Source organism: Hyperolius riggenbachi, chromosome 1 (assembly GCF_040937935.1).
Source record: "Hyperolius riggenbachi isolate aHypRig1 chromosome 1, aHypRig1.pri, whole genome shotgun sequence".
Classification (NCBI taxonomy): domain Eukaryota; kingdom Metazoa; phylum Chordata; class Amphibia; order Anura; family Hyperoliidae; genus Hyperolius; species Hyperolius riggenbachi.
In genome coordinates, this window is record NC_090646.1 from 464,558,431 (window position 1) to 464,571,695 (window position 13,265).

The following is a 13,265-nucleotide window of genomic DNA, read 5'->3' on the forward strand; positions in this document are numbered from 1 at the left end:
GTTTAGTCACATAGAGACATGGCAGACGGCAAACGGAGGATTTACCTCACCCAGTGGTCGCTCGATCCGTGATCAGCAACGGATCCTCCCGGGCTCTGTGTCATTTAGACCATTGTGCCAGGGACTTCACACTGGCGAGGCAGACTCAGTGTGGCAGGTAAGAGGCACATTTCAGCATAAGCACATCGGTCCTATGGATGAGGTGATGCAGAGGACAAAAAAGACTAAGGAGAGGGGGCTGTTGGGAGATATTTTTAACATTGTTCCTCTGGAGTCAAGTGGGCGGGACTTTACCCGACTGTGCTGCCATGGAGTCAGATGGAAATAAGGCTGAGGTGTGGCCAATCCAACATCACAATGTAAGGCTGAGGTGTGGCCAATCCAGCACCGAAATGTAAGGCTGAGGTGTGGCCAATCCAGCATCGCAATATAAGGCTGAGGTGTGGTCAATCCAGAACTGCAATATAAGGCTGAGGTGTGGTCAATCCAGCATCGCAATATACGGCTGAGGTGTGGCAAATCCAGCATCACAATATACAGCTGAGGTGTGGTCAATCCAGCATCGCAATATAAGGCTGAGGTGTGGCAAATCCAGCATCACAATATACAGCTGAGGTGTGGCCAATCCAGCATCGCAATAGAAGGCTGAGGTGTGGTCAATCCAGCATTACAATATAAGGCTGAGGTGTGGTCAATCCAGCATCGCAATATAAGGCTGAGGTGTGGTCAATCCAGCATTCCGATATAGAGCTGAGGTGTGGCCATAGGGGGACTTTGGAGAGTCTTCAGTTGGTCGGTAGGGCTTGTAAAAATCATTGCAAATGGTCATGCTTGGGCATCAGGAGTCGTTAAAAGTCCAACAGGACTGATCTTTAACGATGCCCGAGCAATATCGATCAGCACCCGCTGTACACACATAATGATTGATGGCTGAAACAGTCGCTATCAGCCATTTCAGACAACAGTTATCTCATGTGTGTACGTTTAAGGCTGTGTTGTGCCCAATCCAGTATCACAATATAAGGCAGAGCTGTGCCCAGTCCAGCATGGTAATATCTGCCAGACAGCCATGCATAGCTTTACAACTGTAATTAATTATCAATGAGATTTATGCCACAGTCCAACTGTAGTCTGATTGCAGAGAAAGTGCCATTTACAGCCGTGGATTCTTAAAGCAGGACTGTTACCATAAAAATCAAATTTCAGCAGCAACTGGTCTGAGTGTATTAAAGTGGTATGAAAACTATCATTTCTACTTTGCTCTGAAAGATTCCTCACAGCTTCAAAGCTACTGTCCCAGAATTTTGTTTTTAGCATAGCATCACTGAAATGGTTAAACAAAGCACTTTGTCCTGCTATTCAGCTTCCAATCCGCATCCAAACTAGTGATAACAATATCTTTGTTTACATTCCAATGTTGTTACAATGTGTGTAAAAACAGTGTAACAAGTTAAAAGGAACTCTCTGTGCTGCACGCACGCACGCACGCACGCACACACACACACACACACACAGTACAGGATAGCTCATTAAAAGATGTTAATATATAATAAAAAGCACAACGATCTATAAATATATCAGCGCTCTAGTTCCAAAATTAGTCCAAACATAAATTCAAAAACAGCAGCTAAAAGTCCAGCAATTCCAGCAATGCCTGTCTAAAAACTTCAATCAACACTTCAGCGCTGCTTCTCAGTGAAAATACAGCAATTTTTCATGGTCACCTCCCCGTTTATTTCTGCTGGGTTTCAGAATGCCTTTAAAACGCAAACACTCTGGATTGTTCCATGACAGGAATCCAGAGTGTTTGCGTTTTAAAGGCATTCTGAAACCCAGCAGAAATAAACGGGGAGGTGACCATGAAAAATTGCTGTATCAGACTGAGAATAGATGGATCTATAATTTGGGAACACTAATTCCGAATGGATTAAATTCCGATCTAAATTTGGTCCATTTCCTGCCTGAATATAAAAAGTAATTTAGTGCAGCTGAGAAAATGTATGTGGATGGCTGGGATATGTCAAAGAGGTGTGTTCCCCTTTTAGAGGAGCGACAGGTATGCTCCTGTTGAAAACAATATTGTAGCATGTCCATTTGGCTCAAAAATATCAAATATACTGTGAGACTGAAGTCTTATGGGCATTGTGTTCGGGATGTATGAAAATGGAAATTACACAACGGACTGACATATTGTTACACTAGAAAGTTATCTGAAGGCGAAAATGAGGTATGGCCCTTGCTATATGAAGAAAACGAGGCTTGGTTACAAGAAGAGGTGGTGCTATAAGCATGAAATGAATCACAAGTTCCGTATGCCAAAACGAGGCTTGGTTTGAGCGATCGTTTAAGAGAGAGAGTACGCCCACTACCTTTTATCCACAGCGTCATCACACTGAAGAAGCCCACGTGATGTGGGCGTAACGCGTATGTGGGCGTGGCAAGCTGCGAATGGCTGACGGGACGCTCCTTCACCACACACATGCTGGGAGTCTGGCGTCCGTGATTGGGCTGCACTGACCGGGTACCTGGTATCGCGGGACGCCGCGATGGAGCTGTAAGATACCCTACACTCTGAAGAAAAGGTAAAAGCTTATGTTACCATAGGGTGTTTGCCAGAAGAGGAAACTTTTGCTGCAGGTGACTGTTACACCGGGGCCGTGCATAGCTGTTGCGGAGTTACAGCTGCTGGCTTACATTAAGGCGGATTCCGGCCATTTAGGCAGCATGGAAACTATGGACTATGGTCTATTAGTAAAGCGTTATACGGTGGTCTCCGTGATTTTCTGAAGACTAAAGGACTAGGCAAGTCAGATCTGAGCCCAGTAAACTGGACAACCAGACGCAGTCTCACAGCTTCCACATGAGTTCAGATTCAAGAGATCGGCCGATCTAGATTGTATGCATGTGGTGCAACTGTTGTTGGGTGTGTGGTCAGGAGCGCTCCTGTTAGGATAGCCAATGCAGTTTTAATTTGGGGGGGGAGGCCTTAGGTTTGGAGAATTAGCTGGTGTTTGGAAGTGGTTATTGATCAATAAAGTTTTGTAATTTTATAGTTCCTTGAGTGGCGGTCACTCTTTTGTTTGCGATTCTTTTTAATAAACCCTGAAAATTTGGCATTTCTAGGACTTACGGGGGCTTTGCTATTAACCGCTAAAGTCAGCGTATTTTTACTGTAATGTAAAATGCAGAAAATCTGCATAATCCGATATGCGTTAATTTTAAGCCAATCAGAAGATGCAGAATGAATAAGCCAATCAGAGAATGCGGAAATTTCCACTTAAATCCCCATTCTCTGATTGGTTTATTAATTCTGAGTCTTCTGATTGGCTTAAAATGACCGCATATCGGCTATTGCAGATTTTCTGCATTTTACATTACAGTAAAAATCCGCCGACTTTAGTGGTTAATGGCAAAGCCCCCGTAAGTCCTAGAAACACCACATTTGCAGGGTTTATTAAACTGAATCTTGTGAACAAGATGCAAAAAAAGTTTTCAAAAAGACCTTATAGTTTTTGAGAAAATCGATGTTAAAGTCAGCGGAAATTCCCACGATGAAAATCCGCCTACCGCACTTGTATTACCGATTTCCGCATTTTCCGATGCGGAAATAAAATTTCCGACCGGAATTTTGGAAATTACATTTCCGCGGAATCCGAATGAGCATCCCTAAAAATCAATCAATCAATGAAAAAAAACAAATACTCACATATGGGCCCTTTTTACAGGGGCCCAAATGAATACACAGAGTTTCAAAAAGTGCAGAGTGCCGTCCAACCCAGCAATAGGAACGACCGGTTTCACTATGTATAGTTTCATTAGGAGCAGCATGGTTACTGGTGCTGGATTTTAACCTCCTTGCCGGTTATCCCGAACTCAGCTCGGGGTAACCTGCGTAGGAGGATTTCTCAGGCCCCGCTGGGCCGATTTTCAAATTTTTTTTTTTACTGCACGCAGCTAGCACTTTGCTAGCTGCATGCAGTTTCCGATCGCCGCTGCTCGACGCCGATTCGCCGCTACCCGCCGCGCCGTGCCGCCCCCCCTCCAGACCCCTTGCGCAGCCTGGCCAATCAGTGCCAGGCAGCGCTGACGGGTGGATCGGGATTTCCTATGACGTCCCGACGTCCATGACATCAGTGACGTCATCCTGCCCAGCTGGAAGACCAGCAGGAAATCCTGTTCTGAACGGGACTTCCTGCTTACTCTGATCGCCGAAGGCGATCAGAGTGGATAGGGGGATGCCGCTTGTCAGCGGCTATCATGTAGCGAGCCCTGGGCTCGCTACATGATTTAAAAAAAATAAAATAAAAAAAAAACTGCTGCGCTGCCCCCTTGCCGCCAGAATTGTAACGGCAAGGGGGTTAAAAGCCGATCCAGCACCAGTAACCACGCTGATCCTGATGAAACTATACGTAGTTAAACCGGTCGAGCGTGGCGTTCTTATTGCTGGGTTGGATGGCACTTTGCACTTTTTGAATCGCTGTGTATTCATTTGGGTACCTGTGAAAAGGGCCCATATGTGAGTATTTGTTTTTTTTTTATTGATTTTATCAATATTAAATTGTTGCTATCTAAAGATACGCTTAGATCTGCTTTATCATTTTTTCGGCTTTAAACTGCTGAACTTGGTGTGTGGAGACGAATACAGTGTATGCTGAGGCGCGGGAGGCCAAGCAGGAGAGAGACCAGCTGCAGGCCCGTTTAAGCCATACATAGACCCTGTAACTAAGGTCTATGTCCTTCTGGTAAGCGTGTTCTTTTGAATTCATTGGTGATGGTGGAAATTTTTTCACTGAGAAGCAGCACTGACGTGTTGATTGAAATATAATAAAAAGCAGTTTTAATAAAATGCAATGACAGCTATTAGGGCACGGTAAACTACACTTTGGAAACTTGTAATTGTAAACAGACAATATTACATATGCACAAAAGCAAATATGATAACTGTATGAGTAATAAAAAGTAGGAAAAAAACATTTTTATTGAATATTATGTCGGCGTTTCAGACCACTTTAAGTGATAAAGATGCTAATCCTGCCTTCAAAACTTTCAAAACTTTTTCTGCTGTTATCTTTTGGAGTTATTAAATACCTTAGGAGCACTGGCCCTTTAATAGCCATTGTCATTCAGTTCCATGCTGGGGGTTCTTTTTATCTATAATCTATTCCTCCTATTCCCTTCATTTCCCTGCCTAGCTGAAACATGATCCTCTGCTCACTTGGGTGTACAAGCAAGGCTGAGGTGACTCAGCGATTGGAGGAGAAAAGAAAAAAAGTTAAGGGAAGAAATTACATCAGTATTTAGCCTCAAACAGTGGGCAGAAGACATGGTCCCCACCAGGAACAGAATTCTCTTCATTCACTATATAAAATTCACTGAAATCAAAACGTGGACAGTACAATACATGTGTTATGTAAGTAGATCAAGTATTTATCTACTTATATATGTGTTTTTTTCCCCCTGGCATATTATGGCAAATCCTCCTGCTTTAAAGATAACCCAAAGCAAATAGGAGGTAAGAAAAGACTTAGATACCCAAGAACAGTGAAGACTCTGGATCCTCCTGAGGCTTCCTATGTTGTCCTCTGGTCCTCCGTCATTACCCAGAAGAACCCTCCTTAACATCGTGGCGGAACTTCTCTTCTGACAGGAGTGTGGCTGTGCTGCACCTGCGCAGTGTGGTATTGTCCTTGCATAGTACAGCAGGTATTGTAGACAATCAGAGTTCAAAGCATAGATTTTCAGATAAGTCAAAACACATTTTCGCAATGTAAGATCTAAACTTCTTTATGCATTTCCTGTTTTTAAGGCACAGGGATCTCACTTCAGCCAGAAACTAGATTCAGTGTTTAGGCTGTATCCACACTATAAGCGCTTTTCTGAGTTCTTTGTGATTGATTAGCGCTTTTAAAAAATTTCTCCCATGCACTTTCATTAAAATCACAGTAAAAACCACCATTGTTTACTACCATTTTAATGAAAGTGAATAGGAGAAATTTTTTAAAAGTGCAAATCAATCACAAAGAACTCAGAAAAGCGCTTATAGTGTGGATCCAGCCTCATGCTAGGGATACACGGTGCGTTTTTGTTTATCAATCGAGCCGCTGATGGCTCGATTGATAAAATCGGGTTCGATAAGCGCCTGGATCGATTCCGCGCTCGATACCCGCGGTCGGAACAATGGGAAAAAACGAGCGGAAGATTATAAGCGCCCGCGGGGACGCACCGGTATCGAGCTAGAGGCTCGTTTCCGGCGCATAAACGCACCGTGTATCCCTAGCATTCCAGCTAGAAATAGATGATGGGTGGTGATAAGTCAGAGACAGTTTGTGAGGGCTGGAGCAGTGCATTGTGGAGTTTCAAAGCTACGGATTATTATTTGGTTGTTAAGAGATGACTTGACCTCTGCAAAGTTGCGTTCAATGTCTGCTCATTTATGACTTCCCTTGAACATGGATTTGCATTTTAGTCAAACTTTATGATTATTTTAAATGATCTGCTTCTTGTGCTGAACAGAGATATGGCACTAATTTGATGTATTCTTATCTCCCGATTTCACATCCTCTGAGAGCTCTGCTGATGGCAGAGAGGTGACAGCGGCCAGCACTGTGAGGAGAGGACAGTGCCATAGAGATACAGGAACTGCTGAAGTCATTGCTGGTGATGTCTGGATGCTCTGCTGACAGGCTTGCTGGTTAAATTCAGCATTTACAAGAAACCATATGCAAACACTCTTCCTTAAATGTTCAACCAGAATAATTTCTGTTAAAGAAATATATTTCCCTCATACTCAAGAGGATAACGAATGCTAACCTTTTACTAAGCTTTAAAGTGAGCCAGAGGGAAACCTCCAGTCAAAAATCAAATACTTACCTAAGAGGGAAACCTCTAGATCCTCCAAAGGCTTCGTGCATCCTCCTCCAGACCACCACTACTGCCCGGGACCATCCTGCACGTTGCAACCGCGCTCCTTTTCATACACAAGTGCAGCCACGCATCCACAGCCAAGGAGTTCACTAGAGCCTCACAGGCTGCTGCTGGAATCCTCTTCCACTCTTCTATGAAGTAGTTGGTGAATGTTAGAGACCATGTGCCCCTCCACCGTCTGTTTAAGGATGCCCCACAGATGCTTAATAGGATTTAGGTTTAGAGCACTTTTACCCTCTTTTCTTTTTTTTTTCTTTAGCAAGGCAGTTGTTGTCTTGGAGGTAATATGTTTGGATCACTCATCAAACCTCCAGACACCTCTCCAGTCATGCCTTCATCACATCTCCAGTCACACCCTCACCACACTTCTAATCACTCAGTCAGCTCACCTCCAGTCACACCCTCACTACCCCTCCAGCCATACTTTCCTCACATCTCTAGTCACACCCTCACCATGCCTCCAGTCAAACCTTTACCACGCCTCCAGTCATACATTCATCACCTCCAGCCACACCAATCCAGCATCGCAATACAAGGCTGAGGTGTGGCCAATCCCGCATCGCAATGTACGGCTGAGCTACTCCCAATCCAGCATCACAATATGAAGCTAAGGACACACATGCGAGAATTGTCGCCCATTGGGGATCTATAAATGATCCCTTCAGCAACAATAGAAACAATGCTGTATGACACAGCCCTAGCCTTGAGTTAGAGGGACGATGATCGCTGGACGATGGAGCGTCTTCAATCGGTGGAATGGTTGGCACAAGCTATTGCCAGTGAGCAAATTCAAATTTTTTTTTACCTAATTTGTGTGGCCCCTGGTTGAAACTCCAGGCACCCAAATCAGGTATGCAGTGCTGGCGCCAAAACGATCGGTGCTGCGCTGCACCAAAATCAGCTGGCTCGTCATCTCTGACAAACTGATGCTCAAGGTGGCTACTCATGAAAGGGTATGCATATATGGATGATACATTAAATGAATATTGGTGTATGTATAACACAAGAGGGTGCTCAGTCAATAAACCAGACCTAACACTAGGTCTTACCAAATCCTATATACAAGAAATAACCGGCACACCACGCAGTTGAAATGCTTAGTTTGTAGTTATATTGTAAACACAAAGGAAATATGCATATAAAGTACAAACAAATAAAGTACAAACCATACTACCATTATGATCAATTCAATAGAAAAAGTAGCATGAATAAGGATTTGTACTTTTTGAAAAGCATGCTTATACACCATAGCTGGGATTTGAACCCAGGATGCAGTGTGTAGTAGGTATCTGTCTTACCCTCTAGACCATGAACCACATTACATGCTAAAGGTGGCCTAGCATAAACCATACTACCATTATGATCAATTCAATAGAAAAAGTATAAGAGGATGGATGGATGGATGGATGGATGGATGGATGGAGGAGGAGGAGGAGGAGGAAAAGGAGGAGGAGGAGAGAGAGAGAGATTTTAAATTTTTTCCGACGGAATTCCGTATAGGTCGGAATTCCGTGGAAAAGCTCCGGAATACCGTCGGAATGAAACGGTAGCGGAATTTTGGTATGACGATATGCGGAAATGTCCCGGAAACGGAAATGGGCTCTTCCGACCATGCCTGACGAAGAATAGTCTTTTCAGGCAATAAAAATCTGATATGAGTAGGTAGCTTAAAGGTGCGTACACACGCCGGACTGGAGGCAACGACGGGTCCGTCGTTACCTCCCGCTGGGTGGGCGTGCCAACGACAGTCCGGCGTGTGTACGCACTGTCAACGGACTGATACGGCTGCCTCTGAGCGCTCCGCCGGGCGGATCGCTCTGAAACAGCCGTATCAGTCCGCCGACAGTGCGTACACACGCCGGACTGTCGTTGGTACGCCCACCCAGCGGGAGGTAACGACGGACCCGTCGTTGCCTCCAGTCCGGTGTGTATACGCACCTTTATTAGAGTGACCATATTTTTGTGGGTCCAACCTGGGACGGGGAGGGGGGCGTGGGGGGGGGGGGAGGGGGCGCCAAAAAGTGGGGAGGACTGAGCGCGCAGCGGTGAAGACTGGGGGGTGAAAAAATGGGCGTGGCCATGACATTGTATGGGCGGAGCTAACGTAATGATGTAACAGCGAGGCATAAGAAAGCAGTGTTTACGCCATGATGTGGACAAACGAGACTTTGCATCATGGGTGTGCAGAAACTGTGTGATGCTAATAGTATACCGTAACCACAAAGCAGCAAACATAGCCATCTATGACCATTAAATAATAAATGTAGTAACAGTTACCCCGGACACCAGAAAATAAACGCAATAGGCAACATGTCAGCACAAAATAACCGCAATGCGGGCAACATGTCAGTACAAAATAAACGCAATGCGGGCAACATGTCGGTACAAAATAAACGCAATGCGGGCAAACATTTCACCAGAAAAGAAACGCACTGCGGGCAAACATTTCGCTAGAAAAGAAACGCACTGCGGGCAAACATTTAGCTAGAAAAGAAACAATGCGGGCAAACATTTCACCAGAAAAGAAACGCACTGCGGGCAAACATTTCGCTAGAAAAGAAACAATGCGGGCAAACATTTCACCAGAAAAGAAACGCACTGCGGGCAAACATTTCGCTAGAAAAGAAACGCACTGCGGGCAAACATTTCGCTAGAAAAGAAACAATGCGGGCAAACATTTCACCAGAAAAGAAACGCAATGCGGGCAAACATTTCGCTAGAAAAGAAACAATGCGGGCAAACATTTCACCAGAAAAGAAACGCAATGCGGGCAAACATTTCGCTAGAAAAGAAACAATGCGGGCAAACATTTCACCAGAAAAGAAACAATGCGGGCAAACATTTCGCTAGAAAAGAAACGCACTGCGGGCAAACATTTCACCAGAAAAGAAACAATGCGGGCAAACATTTCGCTAGAAAAGAAACAATGCGGGCAAAAATTTCGCTAGAAAAGAAATGCAATGCGGGCAAACATTTCGCTAGAAAAGAAACAATGCGGGCAAACATTTCACCTGGAAAAGAAACCTAATGCGGGAAAACATTTCACCTGGAAAAGAAAGCATTTACTCACCTGGCAGAAGTGTCCGGCCTCTGGCGCGCTGCTCTGTCCCGGGACCGTCTTGTTCCTCCTGCTCTTCTCTCCCGCGCTGACAGGGCTACGGCAAGATGGCGCCCGAAGCCCTGTACTGGAGACACAAATAGGTCTCCAGTACAGGGCTTCGGCAGCCATCTTGCCGTAGCCCTGCTCGCCTGCCGGTGTCGGAAACAGACACCGGAAGAGGAGGCTGGAGCGGGGCTGCAGGCAATGAACTGGCACGGCGTCTATAGACGCCGCTGCCAGTTCATTGAGGAGAGAGTGGCCAGAGTCCCGAGGCCGGGACGTCCCGCTGCTGAAAGCGGGACGTTTCCCGGGACCTCATTAAGCCTGGGACAGCGGACCCCGAATCCGGGACGTGTCCCGGGCAATCCGGGACGTCTGGTCACTCTACTTTAGTATAATTACTTCAGCAGACAAGTGCATGATACTTCACTAGGCCTCATCTGATATGTCTTTGTCCAAGTAAATCCAAAGTGATGGATCAGGGTTTTTTTTGGATGATATCAATACTAGTGATAGCAACAAGGCCAATTCTCAGTCAGGGCTTATTCTGTGCATACGTTGGTTGGATCAGCAAAGACAAGTCTTCCGTCTGTGGCTACCTAACACCCAACTTGATGTTAAAGCCCTGCCTTGGCCTTCAATGCTGACAGAAATCTCTTCAGATATTGAACAGGCAAAGTAAAAAGTCTGCTCATGTGAGGATTAAACTAATGTGTCTTCTGTCGTCTGAAACCAACTGACATTTTCCTAAACTCCTCTAGAAACATGACTGTTAGATTGAAACTCACAGCAGCTAGAATTTGCCTGCAAGCAGTAATGTGTCAGCATGTAACATCATGTCTGCATAGCTGTATCCTGAGCCCATTTCCACCCATCCACCACCCTACCTGTGCTCCATGTGTGTGATAGAGCAGTGAGGACATCAGCTTCTGCTCTTATCTTCACCCCAACTTTCTTCCTGTCTTGTCTAATCTTTCTGTCACTTGCCTCTGCATTTTTAAACTGTATTCTTTTTCTTTGTGTCTTTCACACACACTCTATCTTTCTTCCCCCCGCCTTTCTGGATACCACAGCCTGCGGTCCTGTCCTTCCTTATTTATTAAAGACTCCACACCCTCCTATATGCTTCCTGTCTTACTCAGGTACCTTGTTTAAAGGCAACTCTGAAATGTGAGCGTGCGGGAGAAGACCGGCTTGTCCCCAGTGTTAAGGTGTCGGGAGCAGGCGAAACGATTACGGTAAGTGTATCACAGAGCCCACAACCTCTGCTAATCTCACAACACATGCTACTGAGAATGATAGCTATTACTGAGCACTTTTACATTCCATTCTCACAATGCAAATGTTAATGGCCATTCTTTTGTAGTGGGCATACTGCTCTGGGACATGCATTAGCAATAAATGCTGAATGAAAACAATGAGGACACAATCAATATATTTTATATTCAAGATGTTTAATCATTCATAGCAATCATGATCTCCTTTTGAGAAAAAAACTATATGTAAATATATATGTCCAGAAGAAAGAAGTACTTTGTGGTTAGTACATTGTCTTTTAGCTTGAGGGTTTACATTCTATGAAGACACACTTTGTATTACCTCTTCAAGCTTTATATGGGATTCTCCATACAAACCAGAGATGCACTAGTAGATAGACAAGATGGTGACTTGCTACTCTGCTGAATAATCTGAATGTGTGTGGATGTGAATTGCCTTTTGGTGTTTTATATGAATATATAGTATATGTAACTGTATGTAGCAGCAGACCATGGGATTAAATATGTATGTAGTTTAGAGGGGGATTGTCAGCCACAAAATCGAATTCCATTTAACCACTGCTCTGTGTTTATCATGTAGTCTACATGCAGTCTGCATTGCAAGCATTCCAATATCATCATAAATGTTTCTGTTGTAATGAATCTTATTTCAGTCAGCCTGGCTCCTTTCTCATAGATTGCCGGGGAGAGGGAAGCTTGGTATCGACCCACCTACATTCCTGCTCTTCAATGATTGGCTGAGGGCAGTTCAATTTGGCATGAGGCTGAGAAGAGAAATACACCTCACCCTTCTACAGAAGCTGCTGAATTACTATCTATGCTGCGCTCACATGTTTACAAAGCAAGCTAGATGTGACAGTGCAGTTTCTGAGGGAAAGAAAAAAAAGAGTAAGGAAGGAAATCGCATCAGGATTGGCTTCAGTCAGAGGAAGTAAAAATGAAAAAAAAAGGCCTTGGAACAGTGTTCTCTTTATTTACTATATAATATTCACTGAAATCAAACCGTGGACAGTACAATGCATATGTTATGTAAGTAGAACAAGTATTTATCTACTTATATGTGTTTATTTTTCCTGCTTTAAAGTGTATCTGAGACGGGTGGGGGGTATATAAAAAAACAAACATACCTGGGGCTTCCTCCAGTCCCCTCCGGCCTGATCGCTTCCTCACTGCTGTCTTCCGCTACCTGCTGCCTACGCAACTGGCCCCGGTAAGTTGTCCAGTAGGCGCAGGCGCAGTTGGACAGTGCACGCTCCCCTGTCGCACTCCAGAGTCGGGAACGTTCTGCGTCTGCGCAGTACTATTTTGCAGAATGCTCCTGGCCACGGGAATACAACAGGAGGGCGCGTACAGCCTGACTGCACCTGTGTAGTATGCCCCGGAATGGAGGACTTTCCGGGGCAATTTGTGGAGGCTGCAGGCAGCGGAGGACAGCGGCGAGGGAGCTGTTTAAGGAGACTCAGTTATACATACACCACCCTCCCCCCCCCCCCCCCCCCCCCCCCGAAAGCAAAGATAGAAGAGAAAAAGTCACATGCTTATCCAATGCAAATCAAGCTACCTCTGCTATGGTTTGCAATGGTTTTTTTTTTTTTGCATTTGCAGACAGATGCACCAATAAGAAATGGCCTGGGTATGTTTTTATACTAACATTATGCCAGTTCTGAGAAGAGGATGAATTTATGATGAGTGGAGCTGCGGCATTATAATGTAGCAGTCTTGTAAAAAATAGCACTGCTCCTGTTTTCACTTTCTTAATTTGTGGCAAAATGGATAAATATATCAAACCTGGCCCTGATATGTATGCATGTGTTACGGATATCAGACTGTAAACATTTCCATATGCTTAGTAAAAAGATGTGATATAGATATAAAAAAGATGTGACTTATATACACTTAGGGTGTAGCTACCAATCCCTTAGTGATGTACATTTTGCTGAGGCGAGCTGTCACTCGGATATGTA

The 13,265-nt window shown here is 44.6% G+C and overlaps 1 protein-coding gene across 2 annotated transcripts in view; it reads left to right on the forward strand.

Moving 5' to 3' along the window:
• SELPLG (selectin P ligand) overlaps nt 1–13,265 on the forward strand; it is a 50,213-nt gene that overhangs the window by 20,940 nt on the left and 16,008 nt on the right. The window contains exon 2 of one of the 2 annotated variants that reach the window (XM_068271484.1): nt 11,167–11,262. The gene's annotated coding sequence lies outside the window, so the exon portion shown is untranslated. Of the gene's footprint in view, nt 1–10,923; nt 11,263–13,265 lie in introns of those variants that run through there. The other variant, XM_068271483.1, reaches the window with a different exon arrangement.